The sequence below is a fragment of the Arvicanthis niloticus genome, chromosome 3 (assembly GCF_011762505.2).
Source record: "Arvicanthis niloticus isolate mArvNil1 chromosome 3, mArvNil1.pat.X, whole genome shotgun sequence".
Lineage (NCBI taxonomy): Eukaryota > Metazoa > Chordata > Mammalia > Rodentia > Muridae > Arvicanthis > Arvicanthis niloticus.
Window position 1 is genome coordinate 12731161 of NC_047660.1, and position 24281 is coordinate 12755441.

At 34.6% G+C, this 24281-nt stretch overlaps 1 pseudogene; it reads right to left on the bottom strand.

Moving 5' to 3' along the window:
- Nucleotides 1-4940: 4940 nt before the first annotated feature.
- On the bottom strand, nt 4941-17777 carry LOC117705142 (actin, cytoplasmic 2 pseudogene; annotated as a pseudogene).
- Between the last annotated feature and the right edge of the window lie 6504 nt (nt 17778-24281).

Sequence of the window (24281 nt, forward strand, 5' to 3'; positions counted from 1 at the left end):
TTTTCAATAAAAGTCTATTGTCATCTATCTTCTCTTAAAAGACTATAGTTCTGTACCCGGTAAGTCTTGGCTTTAGAATGAATGTTATCTGAAAACCATCCTCTCAAATCTTTTCTCTCAAAGTAAATAGCCTGGATTGGCTATGAGACTATATGTCTTCAACCCCGTCAGAAATCCAGAATGACTGAATTAACTGAAGATATAGGAAGCACAAAGCGTAGCTTCCAAAACTTAGCCAATTTATAAGACCACTGATTACCTGGACAGTCCCTTATACTCAGGATAACACAATCAAAACCACCTGAAATTATCTTTTGAGTAATGCCAAAATGCATCAAGTGGATAGTAAAGATTATCTTCAATAACTTATTTTTTCCTTTTCTTTTTTCTATTTATTGTGATAACTCATTTACTTTTTTAGTCTAATAATTTTTTAACTATTATGTTTTCTCCCCAAGTAATACATTATAAAGAAATCAAACTTCCATGGATATTGAAACAAACTTTTGAGTTTGCATAAAATCTACTTGTCAGTATTTCTATCCCTGAGAAAAAAAGAATTTTGTTATATTTCTCCAGACACTTCCTATTATTGAATGTTTGCTGTACTTAATAATATTGTAGAATATTTTATCTCTAAGTATTTGATACTTTAATTTAGAAAGTTAAAGTCCTCAACAATTAGAAATGTTGTAATGTATTGTTTTGTTAATAGTATGCTTTTTAAAATTTAGTACTTTGTAAATTTATTTCTTAAATCTACACACACATAAAATATAAATCCATTTACATTTTCTACATTTTTCTTTATTTTTCACTCATATAATACATCGAGACAGCAGTTTTTCCTCAGTTCCCCCCAGTTCCTACACACATATCACAGCTCCTCTCTCCTTCAGATCCACTCCTCCTTCCTTCATTTTCCTTCAGAAAAGAGCAGACCTCCCAGAAATATCAATGCAACACGGGATTAGGCACAAACTCTCATGTAAAAATGACAATTCAACACATAGGAGATAACGAGTCCCAAGAACAGAGTAAAAAAATCCCCATTCCCAATGTTAGGGGTCCCACAAAAATCCCAAGCTAAACAAATATGTGCAGAGTACAGTCTTTGCGATTGCTGCTTCTGTCTCTCAGTGAACCCCTGCTGTTCTTGACCCAACTGGCTTCTACTATCCTTTCTTCCCCTCTTCCAGGAGATTCCCCAAGTTCTGCCCTAGTGATTGTCTGTGGGTTCCTGCATCTATTCACATTTCTTTTAAATAATTCCTTTGTGAAGCAGCTGTTGGCTTGCAGTAGTTTTTCATTTGCACACATTAATTTTCTTCCAACATCATTCCTATTTTTGTCACCTTTTGTCCAACTGACTTCTAATTCAATGTTTACATATTTTCTCATTTACCAAGAGGGAAAAGAAAAGAACAACCTTTTAATTCTAAAATATAGGAGACTTAGGCAAAAGGATGGCAGAGATTAAAAGGCATGTTTGGCTAAGGCAAGATTTGACTAAGTACTATTTGACTAAGTACCAATAAAACTATTGTGGACAATAGATTGGGTGCCTATCTCAAAGCAAAAGAAAAACACACATACACACACACACACACACGCACAGAGAGAGAGAGAGAGAGAGAGAGAGAGAACTACTTACTCGTGATGGAGCCAGGATTCCCTTGTCATGAGGTCAAGTGCTAGCACATCATTAAAAAATTAATGACTACACAATTTCTGAACGATGTACTTCTATAAACTTAAGCCCATAAGTAAATTGTGCATGTTAATTTATTGAAACAATAATTTAATATAATATAGAAATTCATTCATAAATTCAAATTTTTTACATTACAGTATTCTTTAGATGCCTTATTTTTTGTTACCATTAAACACAGTAGCTTTAACTAAGTGCTGCTAAATGTAAATTTTATACTTTCAAAATCACAATAACTGTACAAATATGAATATTGCTGTTTATAGATTGTATAAAACTAATGAGAAATGAATCACAACATTTAATTTTACTTTAGAAATACTTGTTTTTTGCATTCATTTAATTTCAAACTTTCACTAATACTGTACATATGTTTCATTTTATTAACTTTTTAAAAATACATAGAACTTATGAGAATAACACTAATAAATTTTGCAATTTTAATGAACAGTATAAAGAAGTCTATCTGATGGCTTTTATTTGAGGCACAGATGTTTTAGAAAGGTTAGTAAACATTATTACTGATACTTCATTTAATAAATTATGCATTGTAACACTTTTGAAATATTAATAGTTTTACCTTTAAATAAATGTTGAGCATTTGTAATTCATAAGCCTTGATAATCCAGTATTAAAGTCTAAGTAATGCCAGGTGGTATTTTTGCATTAATTTTTTGTATATTACCCATCAATTTTTAAAATATTAATGTTTTAATTGTTGGGTAGTAAACCATGTAGACCAATATTTATTTTGCTGTTACAATTTTGTCTTAAAAGTCACATCATTTTGGCAAAATTCTCTATACACTATAGTTAACATAAATATAAGTCTTATAATTTACAGAAATGAAAATCATATAGACAAATTTCTTAAGACCAAATCTAATAAGATATAAAAATATATTGACATCATGTAAGAAAGCAGCTATTGCTTTTTCTGCTTCATGGGAGTTACATGTTAGTATAAGATTTCCTGATGCTCTCTATTTGTATTTTTAATTTGAATGTGAGAGTGATGTCACTATCAAATTTTGTTACTAAGTACTGAAGGTAATATACCTATTGTTTACTGGCCTTTTCACATCTTTTTAAATGAAGAAATACCTACAACTATTTCCAAAGAATTTTTATTTCACATAGTTGAGATTTTTGTTCTAGAAAATATTATATTTAAAATGTTTTTAGTGTTTTTACAAAGTTTTATATAAAGAAGATAAAATCTGAGAAAGTGCATGCCAAGCTCACAAATTATTATGTAAATTAATTTGCTCAGAGGACTCATTTTGTTCCCTAAATGAACGCATACATAAATACCCTGGAATGTCTTGACAACCATGTGGATCTTCTAGTATCCTGTGTTCTTTGGAATATTTTAAGGATGAGTGAGCTTCTATCAGGCTCCAACATCGCTATCTCTTTTTTTGCTTTATGGTGGTTGTGTTAAACATTCCCAATGCACTCTTTAATTCAGTTCCTCATGTAATAGTGAGCCCCCTAACAGTAAATTATTTTCATTACTATTTCATAACTAATGTTGCTATTGTTATTAAGTGTAATGTAAATATCTGTGGTTTCAGATGGTCTTAGGTGACCCCTGTGAAAGAGTTTTTCAACTCAAAATGAGTTACAACCAACAGGTTCAGAACACTGCTCCATGTTGAAGCTAACTCAGTTACTCCCACTAAACTTATAATGCCCAAGCTTCTGAAAAAGTTGTTAGCTGCAAGATAGTGTTTTTTTTTTTTTAGGATCTGTAAATTGAGCTTGTGGATAACTAGAAGATTCATCTCTTCTGACTAGCATTTACAGTGGTAGAATGTACTATGCAAACTGCCAAAGAAAAGCCAACATAAATATCACCCAGCTATAAATCCTATGACCTATGATAATATACCTGTAAGATGTGCAGGTGTAACAATAGCACATATCATATGGAAACAGCAAACACTTTTTAAAAATTACATTTAAAGACCATTTGATGGGCCAAAACCCACACTTGACACTGTTAATGTGGCCAAGAACCTAAGACTAGACAAGTCATGGGCCTTCTGGTAAAACCTACTATAATGTTGCCAAAGAAATGTAGCAATAAAATAACTCTAAATGACATATTGCTATAGCCATATATCAGTACATTGCTAAACCCTCATCAGAGATGCTACTTTGTACAGTAAATGGGAATTAACAGTAACTCACAACTGATAATGTGTATAGTGTGAAAGACTTGGAAAACTTGTGATGCCAAAATCAAACCTTTCTTCTCAAGGTCCAGGTATTTGTATACAATCAGAAGCAAACAGACTCTAAGATCAGAAGTAGCAAAAGACTTCAAGGAAACAATTCATTCTAGATGCCACAGGACTGATGCATATATAAATTTGCATATATTGTGACAACGTTATACCCAAGCACTGAATAAATTCAAGTCAGAAAAAAATACCAGCATGAAGAAGATAAAGTAGGTACACAGTCCCAGCAGTAATCAAGAAACTATTTATATTTGATAATTGCTGGCAAGGGCAAAGTCAGTTTTCTCCAATGGAATGACAGTGTATCCATCAACCACACTCTGGAACAGATACCATATACAGAAGTAGTTGGACCACACAAAATTGATTACATATTTGTGTGATTTTATTTTGTTTTGGTTGAATAACGTTTGTTTGGCATGTTTGTTTGGTATGTTTATTTTGATGTTTTTTTTTTAATTTTTCCTTTTATTTCTGAAGCTCTTTTATTTTTATCTATACAACCATCCATTCCTTGGGCATAATGTTCTCACTGGACAATAGAAAGCCAAAATTCTTCATTTCTTGTAGAACTGAGTACAAAAACCTTACATAAATTAAAATGATGAATATATTTTCAGCATTCAATGCCAACATTTTCAACTCAAGGAAAGTAACAATTCACGGCAATCAGGAAGGAAAACTTCAGCATGAAAACTGAGTCCTTATTTTGCTACCATGTCAGCCCTTCAAGAAAAAAAGGTATTTTTAAGAGCCTTTGCCAGCTTCAAACAATCCTAGAACAGTCTACTCAGACAGATCCACCAGGGTAAGGTTTTCTCTTCCAGATATTGCTCTTTCCAACCACCAAAGTGACTGATCCACATAGAATAATGACTAAATCAAGATATGCACAGGATAATAAATGCATACCAAGGGAACAATTAACTTTAATACAAAGTCCAAAAATCAGTAACAAGTTCTACAATCCAGTACTGGTATCAGATACAAGCATCCAGGACACATATATTTTCAAAAGCTTGTTCCAGTTTTATGAAGGTAGTCTGAGGTATGTACATTTTAGTGGGAAATTTGGTACTCCTGAATTTGTGTTTGCAGTGGATAATGAAGGGATCAGACTCATCATATTTCTGCTTATTGATTGATATCTTCTGGATGGTGGACAGTGAGGTCAGCGTAGAGCTAACAATCAAGACTGAGAATTTGTATTCAGGAGCAGCAATGACTTTAATCTTTATTTTCCTGAATGCTAAAGCTTTGATCTTTCTGCATTCTGTCAGCAATATCTGGATACATGGTGTTACCACCAGAGAGACAATCACCATTGTTGATATACAGATCTACATCATGGGTCATGATAGAGTTGAAGGTGGTCTCATGAATGTCACAGTACTTCATACCCAGTAAGGAAGGCAGGAAGAGCCTCTCTGGACACTAGGATTGTTCATTCTGAATGGTGATCACCTGCCCATTAGGTACCTCATTGGTCTTCTCCTAAATGGAGGAGAATGCAATTGGGGACATTTCTTGCTCAAAATCTATTGTCATATGACTCAGCTTCCCCTTAATGCCACACATAATCACTTTCTCAGCTGTGGTGATGAAGCTCTAGCCCTAGATCAGTCAGGATTTTTATGAGGTAGTCTATCATGTTCTTCCCAGCCAGGGCCGGATGAAAGAGGGTTAGTATGAAGCCTTTATAGATAGACATTGAATTATGACATTACCAGAGACCATGACCACACCTCTTGTGGGCCCAGAGGCATACAAAAATTGTATTATCTGAATGGCCACCTATATGTCTGGGAGTCGTCTTATGTTTATTAGCCTTGGGGATCATGGGATCCTTGATCAGAGACACTCCTCAGGAGCCATATACAGTTCATTGCAGACAGCGTGCTGCTGGATCTTATCCATGTCTTTCCAATTGGTGGCAATGGCATGATCAATAGGGTACATCAGGGTCAGGATACCCCTTCTGCTTTGAATTTTGTCACCCACATGGAAATTTTTCTGGCCCTTGCCCACTATGATGACTTGGTACAGAGATACCCAGAGGTGAAAGAAAACATGGTCTTGAGGGCATTGTTGCCAGCAAAGCCAGATTTTCTCATGCAGAAAGCACTATCACTTACAAGTGAAGTGAGAATGGATTTGTTTGTTTATTTATTTGTTTGTTTGTTTGTTTGTTTTAGGGACAGAGAAAAAGAACAAGAATTGGGTGGGTAGAAAGTTAGGAAAGATCTATGAGACATTGTGGGAGGATCAGAGATTACCATATCAAGAACTTTGTCTTAGGAATATAGGACCATCAGTTTTGGTCACACATAGACATCATAGTACTCAGAGTATAGAAACAGAAAAAGATCATAAGGAGAACACAACCCTTGATTACATAAAAAGTTGGAAACTATCCTAGGATATATGTGATCCAGCCTATTCTCATGTCCAAGTCAATAGAAACTACTGAGATGAGTTAAAGACAAAAGTGCTTGTACCACACGCTAAAAGATTCAGGTTTGGTGTCTAGAACCCAAGTCAGATATTAGCAAATCTAAAAGCCCAGCTCGTAAAGGAGGATAAGAGGTGAGGAGAAGAAAACCCCCAGGAACGTGCATGCCAACTATCATGGAATGCAGAGAGCTGCACATATGTGATACACCAGCTTCAAATCAAGATGGAAACAGGGATAAATAACACGACCGAAACCCTTCCTTGGTGAAAAGGACATTGTCCATTGAAAAACTGATGACTGTTGAGGGGAAAAAGGGAGAGTTACTCCTCTGGAGACTTGGCTTCTCGTACCTTACCCACCGTCCATGGAATGACCTTACATGTTTGCATATAGGGAAACCAGATGGAGTCAAGGCTCTATCAGTCATATAAAAAGGAACATGCTATGCTGAGAATGAGACAGGTTGCTGAGGGCTGGGTGAGGTTTAATATTATCCATTTCTTTGATATATTAGTTACAGAATCAATAAATGGTTGATTTAACTTAAAATTTCCACATAATAATCTCTTACTGAAGCTATTACATTTCTTTGATATGCCATGTCTCTGACAGAGCTTGTCCAGCAGATGGCAGCACATACAACATTATAGCATTTTATTAAAAAAAAACAGATGCAACTATTTGGTATTTCAAACTATTGGATTTATTTTGAGATGAATAATCAATGAAAACACATTTAAATGCACTAAAATGTGTTTAAAATAAAGGTACTATTGCCTCTCTAAATGGTGCTTTCAAAAGGTTAAACAAATGATATCCGTGCAGAGTTTATACAGTCACAAATGTTAAAAGCCTCTGGCTGCCGAATAAAATAGTAAAAGAAAGACTTAAAAAATCACGTATGAATCTATCTACTATCCACTAATATTATGTTTATATATTAAGAAATGTTAATATATTATTAACATTTGTTCATTCAAATATGTTCATACTTATATACGTTGTCAAAAATAAATATTATTATAACATGTATTGAAGTTTGTTTTAATATTATTTATAGAGCAAAATTTATGAATCCATCAGCTATAAAAATGTAAGATGTAATAATCTGTGGTATTTTTTCTTTAGATAAACAGAATACAGAAACACTCAAATGGCACCTCAAGAAGTCTATACTGGTTTCTACAGTGACCTGTGATGGCTACAGACTGCTCATGTCCACCTTCCTCTCCTGTAGCTTCTGAAGCTCATTCTATGCTCATTCAAGGCCAGCTGGGCCTATGTTTTCCTTGATGTGTGCGATATTTAGGCTTTAGCATAGTTCTATTTGAGGTGTGTGTGTGTGTGTGTGTGTGTGTGTGTGTGTGTGTGTGTGTGTTTTGTTTTTTGCTTTGATTTTATTTATTCACTTTACATCCTGATCAGGGCAACTGGTCCTCCTCTCTTCTTAATCGGACCCGTACAAACCAATACCTTCGCAGAGAAGCAGAAGCCCACTCCACCCTGGGACATCCAGTCTCCATAGGCCTAAGCACATCCTCTTTCACTTAGTCCTAACTACTTCAGTTAAGAGAAGGAGATTCAATTGCAAGCAACTGATTCAGACTGCCTGTATCCCAGTTGTTAGGAAACCCACATGAAGACCAAGCTGTGTATCTGTTGTCAATATACAGGGAACCTAGCTCTAGTCCATGCATGCTCTTCGGTTGGGGGGTCAATCTCTGTGAGCCCACATGGGCCCAAGTTAGTTGATTCTGTAGATCATCTTGTGGTATTCTTGACTCCTCAGGCTCCCTCAGTTCTATACTCTAGTCTTCCACCAGATTCCCTGAGGTCTGTTTGATGTTTGGCTGTGGGTCTCTGCTTCTGTCTCCATCTGCTATCGGATGAAGCCTCCGTCTCAGGAAACAGTTATGCTAGGCTCCTGTCTGCAAACATAGCGAAGTATGATTAATGGTGTCAAGGATTGGCTTTAATACATGGGATATGTTTCAAGTTGGGCTGTCATTACCTACCATTCCCTCACTCCCTGCTCTGTCTTTATCCCTGTGCATTTTGTAGGCAGGAAAAAATTTGGGTTGAAGGTTTTGTATGTGGTTTGATGTCCCCCTTCCTCCACTGAAAGTGCCACCTGGCTACAGGAGGTGGCCAATTCAGACTTCATTTCCTGCTGGTCGTCTCATCTAAGGTCACCTCCATAGACTCTCTGGAACCTTCCCTGTCCCAGAGCTTCAGTTACTCCCAGAAATGGTCCCATTAACTGTAGTTCTTGCTTCCAGCTCTCTCCCACAACTTCTCTTCCTACACATGATCCCCTTCTGCATTCCCCACCTGAATCCCTCTCCCAACCAGTTTCCTTCTTAAATTAAAACAAAATTGTTATGTCAACATCCATCAACTTAAACAGAGAAACTTGAGTTGAACCATTTAGATATTTTATTTCAACTTAATGATACAAAAACAAAGAAACAAACAAACAAACAAACAAGCCAGGATTATCCTAAATACTTGTGAAAGAGATGAGGAATTAGAAGAGCATAAGAAATCAATAATTAAAGTATCCCCATTTTCAAGTACAATTGTAGGTATTCTATATAGAGAGCAAAATTGTGAATAAAACCTTTGTAACCCGCATTTGTCATAAACCTCAGTCCATAAATAAATACATGCTTCTTTTTATGAAGAAGGAAAATAATTTTATTTAAAAATGAAATAGTATAGATTTCTCTCTCTCTCTCTCTCTTTCTCTGTGTGTGTGTGTGCGTGTGTATGTGTGTGTAAATTTGTGTGTGTTTATTATAATGATCAGGTAATGCGGGGATATTATAGACTGAAACATTTAAACTACAAATGTAACTGCTAATGATACTTAAATAGATGTTTTAATCTTATGTTTAAGTCTATTTTCAAACAAAGATGATGGTAAATTAGAGATTCTGTAGCTTGCGAAGAAAGAATTAACTTTTATATAGAGGTATATTTAAATACTGTTGTGGTCTGGAAAAATTCATGAAAAGGAGGACATGGGCCTCTAGGTTTGCAGTACTTAGAATGACTCAAGATTCTTAGCTGAGGATTTTAGATGAAATTCCACATTAAGCACAGGGACAGATGGACAAATTTAATGTCCTAGGGGAAACCTGTCTTCCATATATACTCAAGTGCATTCTTCTGAATACATATGGGAAAGAGTAGTAAGTATCTCTCTGATCATTCCTATTGCCACAAGTGCTTCATGTTTCTGTTATGTGCATGCATTTTGAAGACCAAATTCAGACAATTTGTATTTACCTAATTGTTCTGATACTTTAATATTGATTTTTAAATCAATTAAATGATACAGACAAGACAGTCAACAATTTAGATGACTGTAAATTGCACTCACAAGATTAAATACTACCTCATGACAATTATAGTCATAAATTATAACACAAAATTAACTTCAGGGATAAAGTTCCATAGTTCATATTGACTTTTAAGAGTATGAAGGATTTTACAAAACTGATTTATGACTGAGATTAGTTTTATGCATGGCAATTTAAATTGAATAAAAATGCAAAAGGAAACTTAAAATATCACCAAAATTAGTAATACAAAGAAATTAGTAAACTGGTAATTAGTAAATTAAGCAAAATCTAGTTCAAGATACATTGTTTCTCTACAGATGCAGAATTAATTTTAAAAAAGCTTAATGATATGTAATATGCAATGCTGCCATATGCAAATGAGCACTATGATTATAATGGTTTGTAAAGAATGAAATACTTGTAAAAATGAGCAAAGAACAAATGGAAACAAACCCAGTAAAATAATTACAGGGCCTAGAGGGACAGATGGTAGAGTGGATAAAAGAGGTTGCTGGTTTTGCAGAAAAGTAGAATTTAGTTTCTAATACCCAAGTAGGACAGTTCACAACTGTGACACAAATTCCAGGAGATCCCTGTCCCTTATGGGTACTTCCCTGCACTTATTATGTATACATACCCTTAGACAGACAGACAGACACACAGACACACAAACAGACACACAGACATACAGACACACACACACATTAAATAAATAAAAATTTCCAAATTAAATATAAATTTATTGTCATAAAATATTAACTTGATTAGATAAGTAAAATATACATCTAAATCCATCTAAATACTAATGTTTATGTTTAGCTAAGTTAAAGAACAGTAGTGATGGGTTCTCCATGGATATCAAAACAACAGATTGAAGAATTTAAACTTAGGTACAATAAATACAAGTTTGTCTTCAAATATCTATTAACAAACTTATAGAGTAACCTGTGAACTTCAGTATCTTTTTGAAACACTCACCAGCATTCAGGATGCCATTTATTTAAAGTCAGATATTTTCCAGCTTCCAGAAACTACATAGAATCCATCAGCTCCTCCACCCCCTCCTCCTCCCCCTGTCCCTCCCCCCTCCTTCTCCCCCTCCTTCTCCCCCTCCTTCTCCTTCTCCTCCTTCTCCTTCTCTTCTTCTTCTTCTTCTTCTTCTTCTTCTTCTTCTTCTTCTTCTTCTTCTTCTTCTTCTTCTTCTTCTTCTTCTCCTTCTTCTTTTTCTTCTTCTTCTTCTTATATTTTGCAATAAAGGTGGAAGTTCTCACTATTTTTGAGTATGGGAAGGAATTTCCATTTATTCACAACCTAATATGAAACAAGTCAAATATATTTGTTTACTAAGAATTAAACCTGAAAAATTTACGATAATTGTAAAGAATTATGTACCACCATGATTTATAACAAGTTAAATGAGTTAATGCAAGCAATGCAAAATAGCAACTATTAGTGGCTTATTTTCATCCAAATCTATAAATGCAACACAATCCACATACCATTCTAGAACTTGGAATTAAATGGTTTGACAATCTTTCAGTGTCTTGTTGTTGAGGTTGTTGTTGACCTACCCTAGAAATGTGTGACAATGTAAAAACTATAAAATCTTTTATGAAGTTTGAACTATTGCTACTTCTCTGGGATGAAGCCAATTTCATCAAGGTGGATGATCTTTTTGATATCCTTGGATATAGTTTTCATTTATTTTACTGAGTGTTTTTGTATCGATGTTCATACAGAAAATTGGTCTGTAATTTTCTTTATTGAGCCTTTATGTGGTATGACTATTAAGTGAACTGTAGCCTCATAAAAAGAATTTGCTAATACTTCTTCTGTTTCAGTATTTGGAAAAAATTGAAAAACACTGGCATTAATACCTTCTTAAAAGTCTTGGAAGCTCTGTGCTAAAACCATCTGCCCCTGGGCATTTTAGGTAGGAGACTTTTAACGTCTGCTTCCATTTAACTAGAAATTATGGGACTATTTAAATTAACAATCTTTTTATGATTTAACTTTGTTATGTGGTACATTATGAGAAAACTATCCATTTCTTTTAGTTGTACAATTTGTGTAGTACAGGTTTTTAAATGGTATCATAAAATAAGCAGAATAGATAGAACTTGACAGAATCATCCAGAATAAGTTATGGCAGACACAGAAAGGCAAATTTGATCATTATCTTCTTCAACGATCATAAGAGAAGCAGTCTTTTGCTGCAGAGAGGAAGAAATACAGAAACCCATGGGCATACATTATAAAAAGAGTGAGAGCTATTTAAAATGGTATGTTTCCTTCAAATCCCTCCCCAAAGAGCTCAGATAATCAGGCAGAAAAGGAGAGAGAAAGAATGTAAAGCCAGGTGTTGTAAATAAATTTTAATCTAGAAACATGGCTACTCTGGCAATGGATCACATCCAAAGAACTTCTAGGTTTGTGTGGCCCAGCTTAAATACAAACACACCTTAATTTCAAGAGACAGACACAAACAGCTTGAGATCAAGGCAGGTATAGAGCAAGTTTCAGATAAAGAAAACCTAAGGTCCAGATGTGGTGGTACATATCTTTAATTGCAGCATTCAGCAAACAGAGATTTGCAGATCTCTGAATTTTGTTTAGTCAATTGAGTTCAGTTTCATTCAACCCATGCAACAGAACCAGATGAAGCCAGAGAATGAAAAAGAGCCAGAAGATAAAAACAGATTGCTAGAGTTAGTTTGAGGCCAAGCAGAGCAATTCAGTCAGAAGCTGAGATAATCCAGTTTGAATCCTCTAATACAGAGCAAGGAATGTCCTAGGAGCCTTTGAGACAGCAAATTGGAGTAAGTCACTCAAAAGAAACTATTTTAATTATATAGACATTTTTTTCTTTATTAAAGAAATGGGAACCTCCATTTCAGACCTGTCAAGAGCAAAGATAAGACAGGAGGTGATAGAAATACTATTTTAAATATCCATCTCAGTATTTATTACAATTGTGATCACTGTGGAAAGGCCCTTCCTACTTTCAATTGAAAACTTTATATATTTCATCTCAAAAAGAAAAAAGAAAAGAAAAGAAAAAATGGCTGTAAGAGGAAACACCTATCTATGATAATACAAAGGCTTGGGATACCAATGACAGAGGGAGTAAAAAAACAAGAAGTTCTTAATTTTGAACTTATGATACCTAATGAAATTCAGAATCAAGATAGTGAGCAATCTACAGATGCAATGCAATCCCCATCAAAATTTTCACTCAACTCTTCAAAGAGCTAGATAGAGCAATTTGCAAATTCACTGGAATAACCAAAAACCCAGGATAGTAAAATGTATTAACAACAACAACAACAACAACAAAACAAAACAAACAAAAAAAAACCCTAAACTTCTGGGAGAATTGCCATCCCTTACCCCAAGCTGTACTACAGAGCAGTAGTGATAAAAACTGCATGGTATTGGTACAGTGACAGGCAGGAAGATCAGTGGAATAGAATTGAAGACCCAGAAATAAACCCACACATCTATGGTTATTAGATCTTTGACAAATGAACTAAAACTATCCAGTAGAAAAAAGACAGCATTTCTTTTCCTTTCTCTTCTTTTCTTTTCTTTTTTTCATTTTTATTGGATATTTTATTTACACTTCAGATAAATATCCCTATCCCATGCCCCCTTTTCCTTTTTGCATTTATACACTTTTTAAAAAAATGTTAATCAAGGGCTTTATAAGTTTGGTAATGCTCAATCAGAGGCGTAACCCATTACCCAACCTAGGTATATCAACTATCTTTAAATGGTGGAGACACGTGAATATCTGCCTCCCTGTCTTTCCCCTCTCTCTCTCTCTCATCACCTAGCTCCTCCTTTCCTGCTTCTCCTCCTCTCCTTACTCCTTCTCTTCCTCTCAGTACTCCTCCCACCTTAGCTCCTCCTACATATCACCCTTCTTGTTAAAATAAAACTTTTCTCTCAAAATACAATTAGAGCATAATTATGCTAATTTGTACCAGTGAGGTACAAGATATTCCTAATACCCAGTCCATCATTTTGTTGACTAACCAGAACCTCTGTCATCTATCCTAACTAAAACACTTAGTTCTGAACCTGGCTTTTTCCTTGGCTTTAGAAGGAATGTCAGATGAAAACCATCCACTCAACTCTTTTCTCTCAAGGTAAATAGCCAGGATTGGCTATGAGACTATAAGGTTTCAAGTCCGTCAAGGTATTTACTCACTGATAAGTGGAGATTAGCCCAAAAGTTTGAAACAACAAAGATTCAACTAATAGACCACATGAAGCTCATGAAGAAGGAAGAACAAGTGTGGATGCCTAGGTCTTTCTTAGAAGGAGTAACTAAACACCCAAGGGAGCAAATATGGAGACAAAGTGTGGGACAGAATCTGAAGGAGAAGTTGTATGGAGACCTGTGCAACTGGAACCATGGATCCCTCTATGTGTACCCTGGATAGCAGTTTAGTTCTTGGGAGCTCTGGGGGGGTCTGGTTGGTTGATATTGTTGTTTTTCCTAGGGGATTGCAAACCCCTTCAGCTCCTTCAGTCCTTTCTCTAACTCCTCCATTAGGGACCCCTTGCTCAGTCCAATGATTGGTTGTGAGCATCCACCTCTGTATTTATCAGGCTCTGGTAGAGCCTCTTAGGAGACAGCTATTATCAGGCTCCTATCAGCAAGTACATCTTGGGATCTGCAATAGGATCTGGGTTTGGTGTCTGCAGATGGGATGGTTTCTCAGGTGGAATAGTCCAGAGGTGGATGCCGGCAGCAAACCATTGGAGTGAGCATAAGGAGTTAGAGAGAGGACTGACATCGCTCAAGAGGTTTGCAATCCTATATGAAGAACAACAATATCAGTCAACCAGACCCCTCAAAGCTCCCAGGGATTAAACCACCAACCAAAGAGTACATGTCAAGGGACCTGTTGCAAGACATGGTCTTGTTGGGACTTAGTGGGAGGAGAGGCCCTTGGTCCTGTGAAGGCTCAATGCCCCAGTGTAGGGGAATGCCAGGGCGAGGAGGAGGAAATAGGTGGGCGGGTGGGGAAAACACCCTCATAGAAGCAGGGGGAGGGGGACGTGAAGGGGGATTTCTGGGGTGGAAACCCGGAAAGGGGATAACATTTGAAATGTAAATGAATAAAATACCCAATAAAATAAAATGATCGTGAGCACATTGAAACTATAGTGCCAACTCTGAGTGAAATTGAGGAAAGTCAACCACCCCATGAGTTTTTCCAGTTCCTAGGAAATATGCCGAAAGATGGTGACAATTTAAAAAATGAACGATTAGTATGGAATTCTGTTAAAATATAAAACCTTAAACATTTTAAAAAATCAGTAGTAACAGGAAATGCATGAACCCTATATGAAATAAATTTTAAATATGTTGCCTACCTAAAACAAGATTGTCCATCAAAACTGGAAAGATTTAACAGGAGCTATACTGGAAGCTGATTCTCAATTATGTTGGTTGACATGATAGTGAGAAGAAACTGCAGCTATGGAAAATTGTAAAAGTTCTAATGTTAATATTGTGAAAGACCAGTTGTTACATAAAGGTCAGGTTTCTGATTTAAAACAGCAAATGAAATCTGATGGCTCTATTATTATACAATGTACTCTAATTCTAGTAGCTTTAAGAGCCTGAGATAAGGTTTAGAATCAAGGAAAACTGTCTATGTCATTTATAAAGATTAGGCAAAGTCTCAGAGAGACTTTCACCGACTTATTTACACAGATTAATTTCTGCTATAAACAGCAATATCAGACCCAAATGTGAAACAGGTATTAATTAGCTTTCAAAAATGCAAACACTGGGTGTAAAAAAAATTATTAAGCCTTTAAAAGCTTGATCAATGGATGGATGGATGGATTAAATCAATTGCAGATATTAAGCTAAGTGACTATGTTACTGGACAAGCAAAAAATGTACTTAAATTTAAATATTGTAAATAGCATATATATATATATATATATATACACACACACACAATATATATGCTAAATTATAATAATTATCTACAATAATATATAAGACATGGTAACTTAAAATAAGGATAGAGAAAACTTGAAGATTAAGCTACAGCTTAATGAAATTTAAATGAAAACTTGATATTTCTGTAGATAACATATTAATTTTATGATCAAGTCATGTAAAAATTATACCATTTACTTATACGTTGGTTTTCTTGTTTGGGAGAAATAAACATGTGGCAAGAAAACATCTTAGAATAATCTATGCTTCCCTTTTCCCACATGTGTATGAGAGATATAACTCTTCCTTAGGTTTGGCAGCAATTGATTTTATACAATTACATATCTTTCCATCCTGTGACTTTTTTTTACATTGTATATCACTTCATACATCTTTCCTAGAATTAATTTGAATGAATATTACCCTCAATTTTTTTCTTTCATAAAAAAAATTGAACTTGGTGTACATTAATCTTTAAATTACCTCTTCTTATTTATGGTCCTAATAGTCAAAGAATTCTAAAATATATATTCTATAATTATGTAATTATATAATTGCATACTATAAATATATTGCATAAGTATAAAATTATATAGTTATACAAATAGCAATTATTGATAATGAAAAAAATAATGTTTAATTGTTAGCCTTTTATCTTTAAAAAGTATTTGTAATAATACTTGATTTTACTCTAGTCATTTAATGACTGTATACTTTCTGATTTCAGCAATTGTTATAAAGTTCTGTTTGTCTCTGTTTTTAGATGACTCAGTTTAATCAAGAAGATATTGAAGAATTAAGTGTTTAGAAACTCCTTCTGGAAATATATCAAAAAAGAAATATTTTGTCACAAATTCATCTTATAATAGAAAGTGTTTACAGCAAACTTCAATTAAAAAGACCATTTAAAATACCTCATTTGAAATATTACAGAGAACAATTTCTTATTGTTTTGTATTTGAGAATTGTTATGTGAATAGATAAATGAGTTACAGACAAAGATTTCAGGGAAATAAGTTACTTATAAAAATTTGTGGACCTGTATTTAATGCTTAACAATTTTATATTTTATAAAAAATAATATTTTCAAACAAATCACATATTGCACAATTTCATAAAAAAGAGAAAATATAAAAACATAGTGGGAATTTTTTAATGAATATACTTTATTATATGTAAAGTCACAGCTATACCTAGTTTTCATTTGTGTTTGCTAACACCAGAGGGAGGTATTGAACTAAAAATTAAGATTCTTCAGTGTTTACTCAGTAATTCATGTAAGGTGAAATATTGGTTTTGAACTTTGGTTCTTAAGAAAATAATACTCTTTACAAGTATTTTATGGAGATTTAATTCAACATGTTTAATTGTAATGGCATGTGAAAACTTTTTTAAATTAATGTAAATTAAAAGTGTGTGCCATCTGGAATATAGGAAAGCAAAGGTGGGTCAGGAACATGTATCAGGAACATATGGGATATAGGAAAGCAAAGGTGGGTCAGGAACATGAGGAAGGGGAAGAAAGAATGGGATAGGAGGATCTTGAGGGGAGACCTGGAAAGGAGATAACATATGAAATGTAAATTTAAAAAATCCAATAAAAATGTAAAAAAAAAGTATAGCTCATGCTAAAGGCATTTGAAAAATTGTATGGGTATTTACTGCCATAGGAGCTTCATAACTATGTATACACATATAAAAGGAATCTAAATATAATCCCTGATAATAGGGGAGAGAATCTCACAAGTAATTGAGTGACACCAATAAACACCTCCTGTGCTAGGAATGAGATAACCTAGTGAGTCAGTGGTGAAATAAAGGTGTCCCTTGGAAGCCTTCAAACTTCAAAGGCTATTACCAAAGCTAGTAGATGCTCTCCACAAGCTATAATGCCTTATTGCTAAGACAGTCATTATATATACCATCAAAACCAGAGAAGTTCTCTTTGTACCTCATCAGCAACTTCACTGCTGTTGACTACCAATTGTGGTACTGGACAGTACAATGCATATTTCCAGAGAAGAAAAGCGATCATCAGTTCATCCATGTACAAATACTTTTACCTTCCATAATGACTTGCTTGCAAAATGTGCTGGTGTTATCATAACATGAGTGTTAAGAGATTAACAATACTTTTTATTAAATTTAAGGCCCACTCCATGAGTTACAAGACAAACACTCTGGAAATCAATCTGACTGTTTTTCAGAAAATTGGGAACTGCAGACCAAGCTATAATTATCCTGGGCACATACCCAAAATATGCTCCACCATACCACAAGGACATGTGCTCTGCTATGTTCATAGAAGCTTTATTTGTAATACCCAGAAAGTGGAAACAGCCCAGATGTCGCTCAGTTGAAGAATGGATATAGAAATTGTGGATCATTTCCACAATGGAATATGCTTCAGCTCTTAAAAACAAGAACATTATGGATTTGGTAGGCAGCTGTGTGGAACTAAAAAATATCCTGAGTGAGGTGACACAGATTAAAAAAGGACAGGCATTGTGTGTACTCACTGATAAGTGGATATTAGCCAAAAAATGTACTGAATACCCATGAAACACCCCACAGACCCAAAGAAGGTAAACAAGCAAGAAGGAAGACAATGGGAGGATACTTGAATCTCACTTAGAAGGGGTAGTAAAATAATCATAGGAGGCAGAAGGTTAGAGGGAATTGGGTGACAGGCATGGTAGGAGAATCTGAGACAGGATCAGGTGTGGGAAGAGACAGGAGAGCGGCCCAGAGGGCCAGGAAAATGAATGGAAATCTGTAGCTGCAGGGCGGGGGTGGATCTATAGGCAGTCCCAGAAATCTGGGATGGAGAGGCTCCCAGGTGACAATGCAGGTGACCAGGGCCCTCCATACTCAAGTGAGAAGGGGACCTCAAGTGACCGAAAAGGATAGTTTATATACAAAGTCACAGCGACAGTTAATTGCTTCTTAGACAATAAAAGAGATTTCAAACATCTGTTCCCAAGCCTGGTTTCCATCTAGTCTCTATCTCAATTTACATCTGTATCTTGCTCAGGGAGAATTCCTTTTAAGTGACTTCCGTTTACCCAGGTGTTTTATTGCCTCTATCTTGGGTCTTTTGTGCTTTTGAAATGTTTACTTAAGCCCTTGAGATGCACCCCATGGGCAGCTAACACTTGAGTGAAAATTGAAACTCCAAACCTAAGAGTCTTTCATGCTGCGACCTAAAATTTATAATCACAGTAGCAGATACTCAGCTTGGTTCCTCAACAACTGGAGCAGAGGCAGTCTCTGACTCTTGCCTGCCTTTGGATCCCTTTCCCTAAACTGGACTGCTTTGTGGAGCCTCAGTGGGAAGGATGAGATTAGTCCTGCTAATTCTTGGTGTGCCAGGATGAATCGCTGCTACACATGGGAGCATCCAGTTCTCTGAGGAGAATGGCAGGGAATAATGCAAGGAGAGGTATGTGCAGGTGAGACTGGGAGGAGTGGAGAGAATGGGCCTGCTCTCTGGATATAATGTCAATAAAAAACAAAATAGCAACAACAACATAACACAACAACAAATAAAAGCAAAACAAAGCAAAAGCAGTTTTAACAGGAGAAGGGTTTATTTTGCCATGGAATTAGATGGCTCTGAACATCACTATAGACGGAAGGCGTGGTGAAAAGGATCAACTCCTGTCCTGACAGGCCTTCATATCTTGCCAAACCCTGAAGCAGAGAGGGGGCGAATGCTGGCACCCTCACGCTTTTCTACTTTCTCTTTTGTATAACTTTTTGCAGAGGCTTGATCATTTGTAATTAGGCTAATTTTAGGGCTTAGATCTTAGCCCCACAATCCACATGCCATTTTTATTCTACATTTTTCTTTTATAGATATATTTACTTCAAAATGATTTTCCCGGTTAGCCTGTTTCGTTAACATTCTGGGTCTCTCGCCGTTTCTAGAGCATCCTGGAATCCCGTGGCTTTAGATCCTCTCTTAAGTATTTGTGGTGGGACGTGTGATTTTCCCGTGACTTTTCTCTGCTCCATACAGAACTCATCTTTCTTTCATAACAAAGTTTGTTTCCATTACTACCCTCCCTGTGCTGGTCTATCCATGTGGAAGTTTTTTTCCGAGCCTGGAGGGCCATTACCTATTTCTAGCTCTATTGCTTAGCATGGGTAGGAGCGCCTCTCTTGGGCTGGAACAGGTACATCCTAGACATGCATGGACTAACATGTACTGTGGACTGGGAATCTAAGGATGCCAAGGACTCTGGCTTTGTCCTCTTCTTGTTTCTTGGCTGCCTGGTGAAGCCCATGGACATCATGGCCTATTTCTACAGTTATTTTCTGTGTTCTCTTCGAATGTTTTGGCCATCCCTTCTGCAGCTCCTGTTCTTCCAACTGCTGAGATTCCTGATGCCTGATAAAAAGTTACCAGCAGCACAGAGTGAAATGGAGATCAGGCCCATCATGATGTCACAGAAAGGCAGGGACAAGCCAAAAGTGACCTTTAACTCCTCTTCCCTCCTCTTTATCATCACCAGTGATGAGTCCCTGTCAGACTATGACAGTGACAGAACCAAGGCTTCCAAGGTTGATATAATCCATGTGCATCCTTTATAAGAAGGGAAGACAGAGTCTTATATCAGCTGCCACACAATATAACTTTGAAACTTTAGTGCCTGTCTTGGAGTCTCCATTTGATGTACTAGTGATGGAGCCTCTGTGGCTCTGCAGGAAATCTAAATTGCCATATGCTGTCTGTCTTCAAGAAGTGACTGAGCAAGACAAATTATTTTAATTTAATTGGTGCTTTATCCCATTGAATAATTCACTAAGGCCATCAACGGAACAGAAACACTAGAGAATAATATTTATTTCTATTGGGAAACTTATAAAGGTTCGTTTTTTAATGAACCTTTATAAGTACCTGCAAAACTCCTGGTGGCAAGAGATGACCATATGACACAATTGTCTACTCTGCCAGGATATAACATTGAAATGATAGTATTTGCCAAAGCACATAATGCATTTTTTCTCAAATGTATTTCACAGTAAAAATAACTTTTTTGTGCACACATCACATATGTACCATAACTGGCACATCTGGAGTACATCACAGTGTCTGGTCCTATTCAGTGTCATGGTGTGTTTGACCGATTCAATTTGTTAAGGAAGTAATAAATCAATTCCTACTTTTATTTGAAAACCAAAAAAATTGCAAAATGATTTTTCCAATATATTAACAAAATAACAGAGTGTTGTAGAAAGTAACAGTGTAACCCTGTGTGTGTTTTATAATTACAACAAAAAAAAAAAATAACAGAATCATCATCATGAGGGCATACAAGCAGAAATATCGCATCTTAATATTCTAGGTTAAATGCAAACTCAGTGTGAGAAAGCATATGTGAAATTGGTATTATTTAAAATCAAATTCTCTAATTACATAAAAAGTGTCTTGGTTACTTTTGTATTGCCATGATAAGACATTCTGGACCAAGACAACTTTTAGAAGAAAGATTTTATTTGGAGCTAACACAGAGTGGCTGCAGGAAGACATGGTGCTGTATCAATAGGTAAGAGCATACAACTCAATGCACGAGCAAGAAGCAGGGAGGAGAGACTGATAGTAGCTAAGTCATTTGAAACCTCATCTTTTACCTCAAGGGACACACCTCCTACCTCCAGGATATACTTCCTAATCTTAAACAGTTCAACCATCTGGGGACGAGTATTCAAATATATGAGCCTATGGAGGCTATTTTCATTCAAGTCACAAAAACAGGGAAATACTAAGGTTTGGTTAACATAAGGTACACCAAGGCTATCAACAGAACAGAAACAACAGAGAATAATATTTATTTCTATTGGGATACTTATAAAGATTCATTTTTTAATGATTTGAATCCAGGGTTTTCTGAATAAAGAACAAGAACTATCCTGTAAGCTATAACTCCACATCTAGAAATGTATTTTAATTTAAAAATAATAACAAATTTTTATTTTTTTAAATTTATGTTTAGATATACTAAAGATTGTTAAATTATAATAAAGGAAATATATGTATGTTGTAACTAACACTAAAATAATGAACCAAGCTGAATTCTTATGGCCAATTTTGTTTTAAGAGTCATGTATAAGTATTACATATATACATATATTACATATGTATATATTACATATATATTACATATATGTAATATATATGTATATATTACATAATGTATATATTACATATAATATATGTATTAATATTATTATATTATATAATAGTATATGTATTAATATAATATTATGTAATATATGTATATATAATATAAATATTACATATATACATATATGTAATAATTGTGTATACTATGTGTATATAATATATACATACATATATATTATATATACATATATCACAGCTTATTAATTTCTGAAATAATTTGCACTCAGTTGATATCAGTGCATTCACACTGACATGAATATATTTTACAAAAGAATTGTTATTAGTAAATATTGGAGAATAACTTGCTTTTTTACACAAGGGAGTAAAATAAAATCTTCACATACATCCTTCCCATTCTTTAATTTTCTTGTTGTAAATATCAGAGTTCTCTATTAGTGAATAAACTCTGAAATCAGAAAAAAGAGGAAAAATCTAGACTCTACAAAAAGACGTGACATTGGAAAGAAATTCATATTATGACAATTTTTTTATCACTTACACACATGGTTTCTTCTTGCTCTAAGCTTGTGTTACTATGTATGGCGTGTATGTATGCTCTGCATACATGATATCCTCAATGATGCGTATATGTCTTACAGTATGATAAGACAATAGTCAGTATTACATCAATTAAATAGCCAAGAAAAATAACTAAATGTACCATCATCTACTTAGTTAAATTAATTACTGAAGCCTGAATTTCATTTTGTATGTGTGTGTGTAATGTTTATAATCAATATCCATAATATCATAAGGTATGGAATAGTCAAGTTCCAGTGGCTCCTTGATTGCATCTTGTAATACTTTTTTATAAACCTACTGACTTTTAATGTACTTCTAGTGCTCAAGAATGATATTGTTTTAACAGCAATAAATTTACCTGCAAGACTTACTCATTTAAGTAGAAAATCTTACATGATTGCTTTTTATTTTTATTTTTTTTGCACAAATTTTTAAAAATTCCACCAGAGGGCGGTAAAAGAGTAAAAATGTTTTAAGTCAAAGCGGCTGTAGAATGAGCTTATTTTTCAGGAATGAGATACACATATCCAACAGTGCTGTTAGATTACAAATCTTTATTTTCATATTCTCTACTCGTTACGTATCAAGAGATATTAATGTAATCTCTTATGATATCAAAGTTTATATGGAAACGTGGCTGTTGAAGAAAGGAAGATAAGGTAGGTGCTGCTTGGCATTGATTCTATTTCTCAAGCTGTGCTACAAATGTCTTTAAGTTTATGATGCTTCTAAAGTTAGCATAGTTATGCCTTACATTCTTATTAGTTGGAGCTATGGAGAAAGTGATAAGCCATACAGAAGATATGTTTCTGATTTCTCATCAAGATAGAAGGATGTGTTTCAAATACATTTTTACTACATTGACTGAAGTCCAATGACTTCAACCTTTACACTGTTTAGAGATGAACAAATTTTTCAACAAGACTTCTATGTAGATAGAATTTCATTCACCTTAGTGACCAGAAAATATTTCATATGATATTATATAAAATTTATGTGATATTTAATCCTAAAGATTCTTACAAAATAACATTTCCTCTATATGAAATAAAAATATTTTTTCATAAAAATTTAAATTTATTAGAATAATTTTATCATTATAATCTTAACTTTTATTCAAAGTATACCATTATTACGATTTTATATTCATTATTTGTCATATTTTAGTATATAAATACATTAAAACTATAAAATATATTGAATATATTCTTTTACTTTTTCTGATTAACAACATTTACATAGCATTCTCTGGCAGTTAAACATACATTTTGGTAGAAAAAGATTTTAGAATTTTTTTTTTAATTTTGAAAGTTAAAGTCTTTACATTTTTCATTCACTTTTTAAAGTTAAATATGAAATGTATATGTGTCTGCAGGAAGAATGTAGGTCAATTCTGAAATGGTATTTTTTGCTTCTTATCTGAGGTTTATATTATCAATCAATGGTCCATCCTCTGAGTTTTATAACACTTCAATATATCTTATATACTCATATATACATGTGTTTAGAGCTCACCACTTGATCCTGGGTAATCTATTGAGGTTTCTTGTTGGAAAAGTCAAAATTTCCCTTGCTCAATAGCCATAGTCTGGAGTTCAGCTAGGGGTGGACCCTCATGAGATTTTTCCCATTCATACACACACACACATACACACACACACACACACACACACACACACACACACACACACACACACACACACACACACATTTTTCTTGAGAGTCTACTTATCAACTAAAACAGTGACCGTGTCATTCTACCGTATGAAGAAAATAATTAAGTATGTGATCTCAATTAATAGCAAACCCATTCATTCTTCTATTACTAATTGTATTATT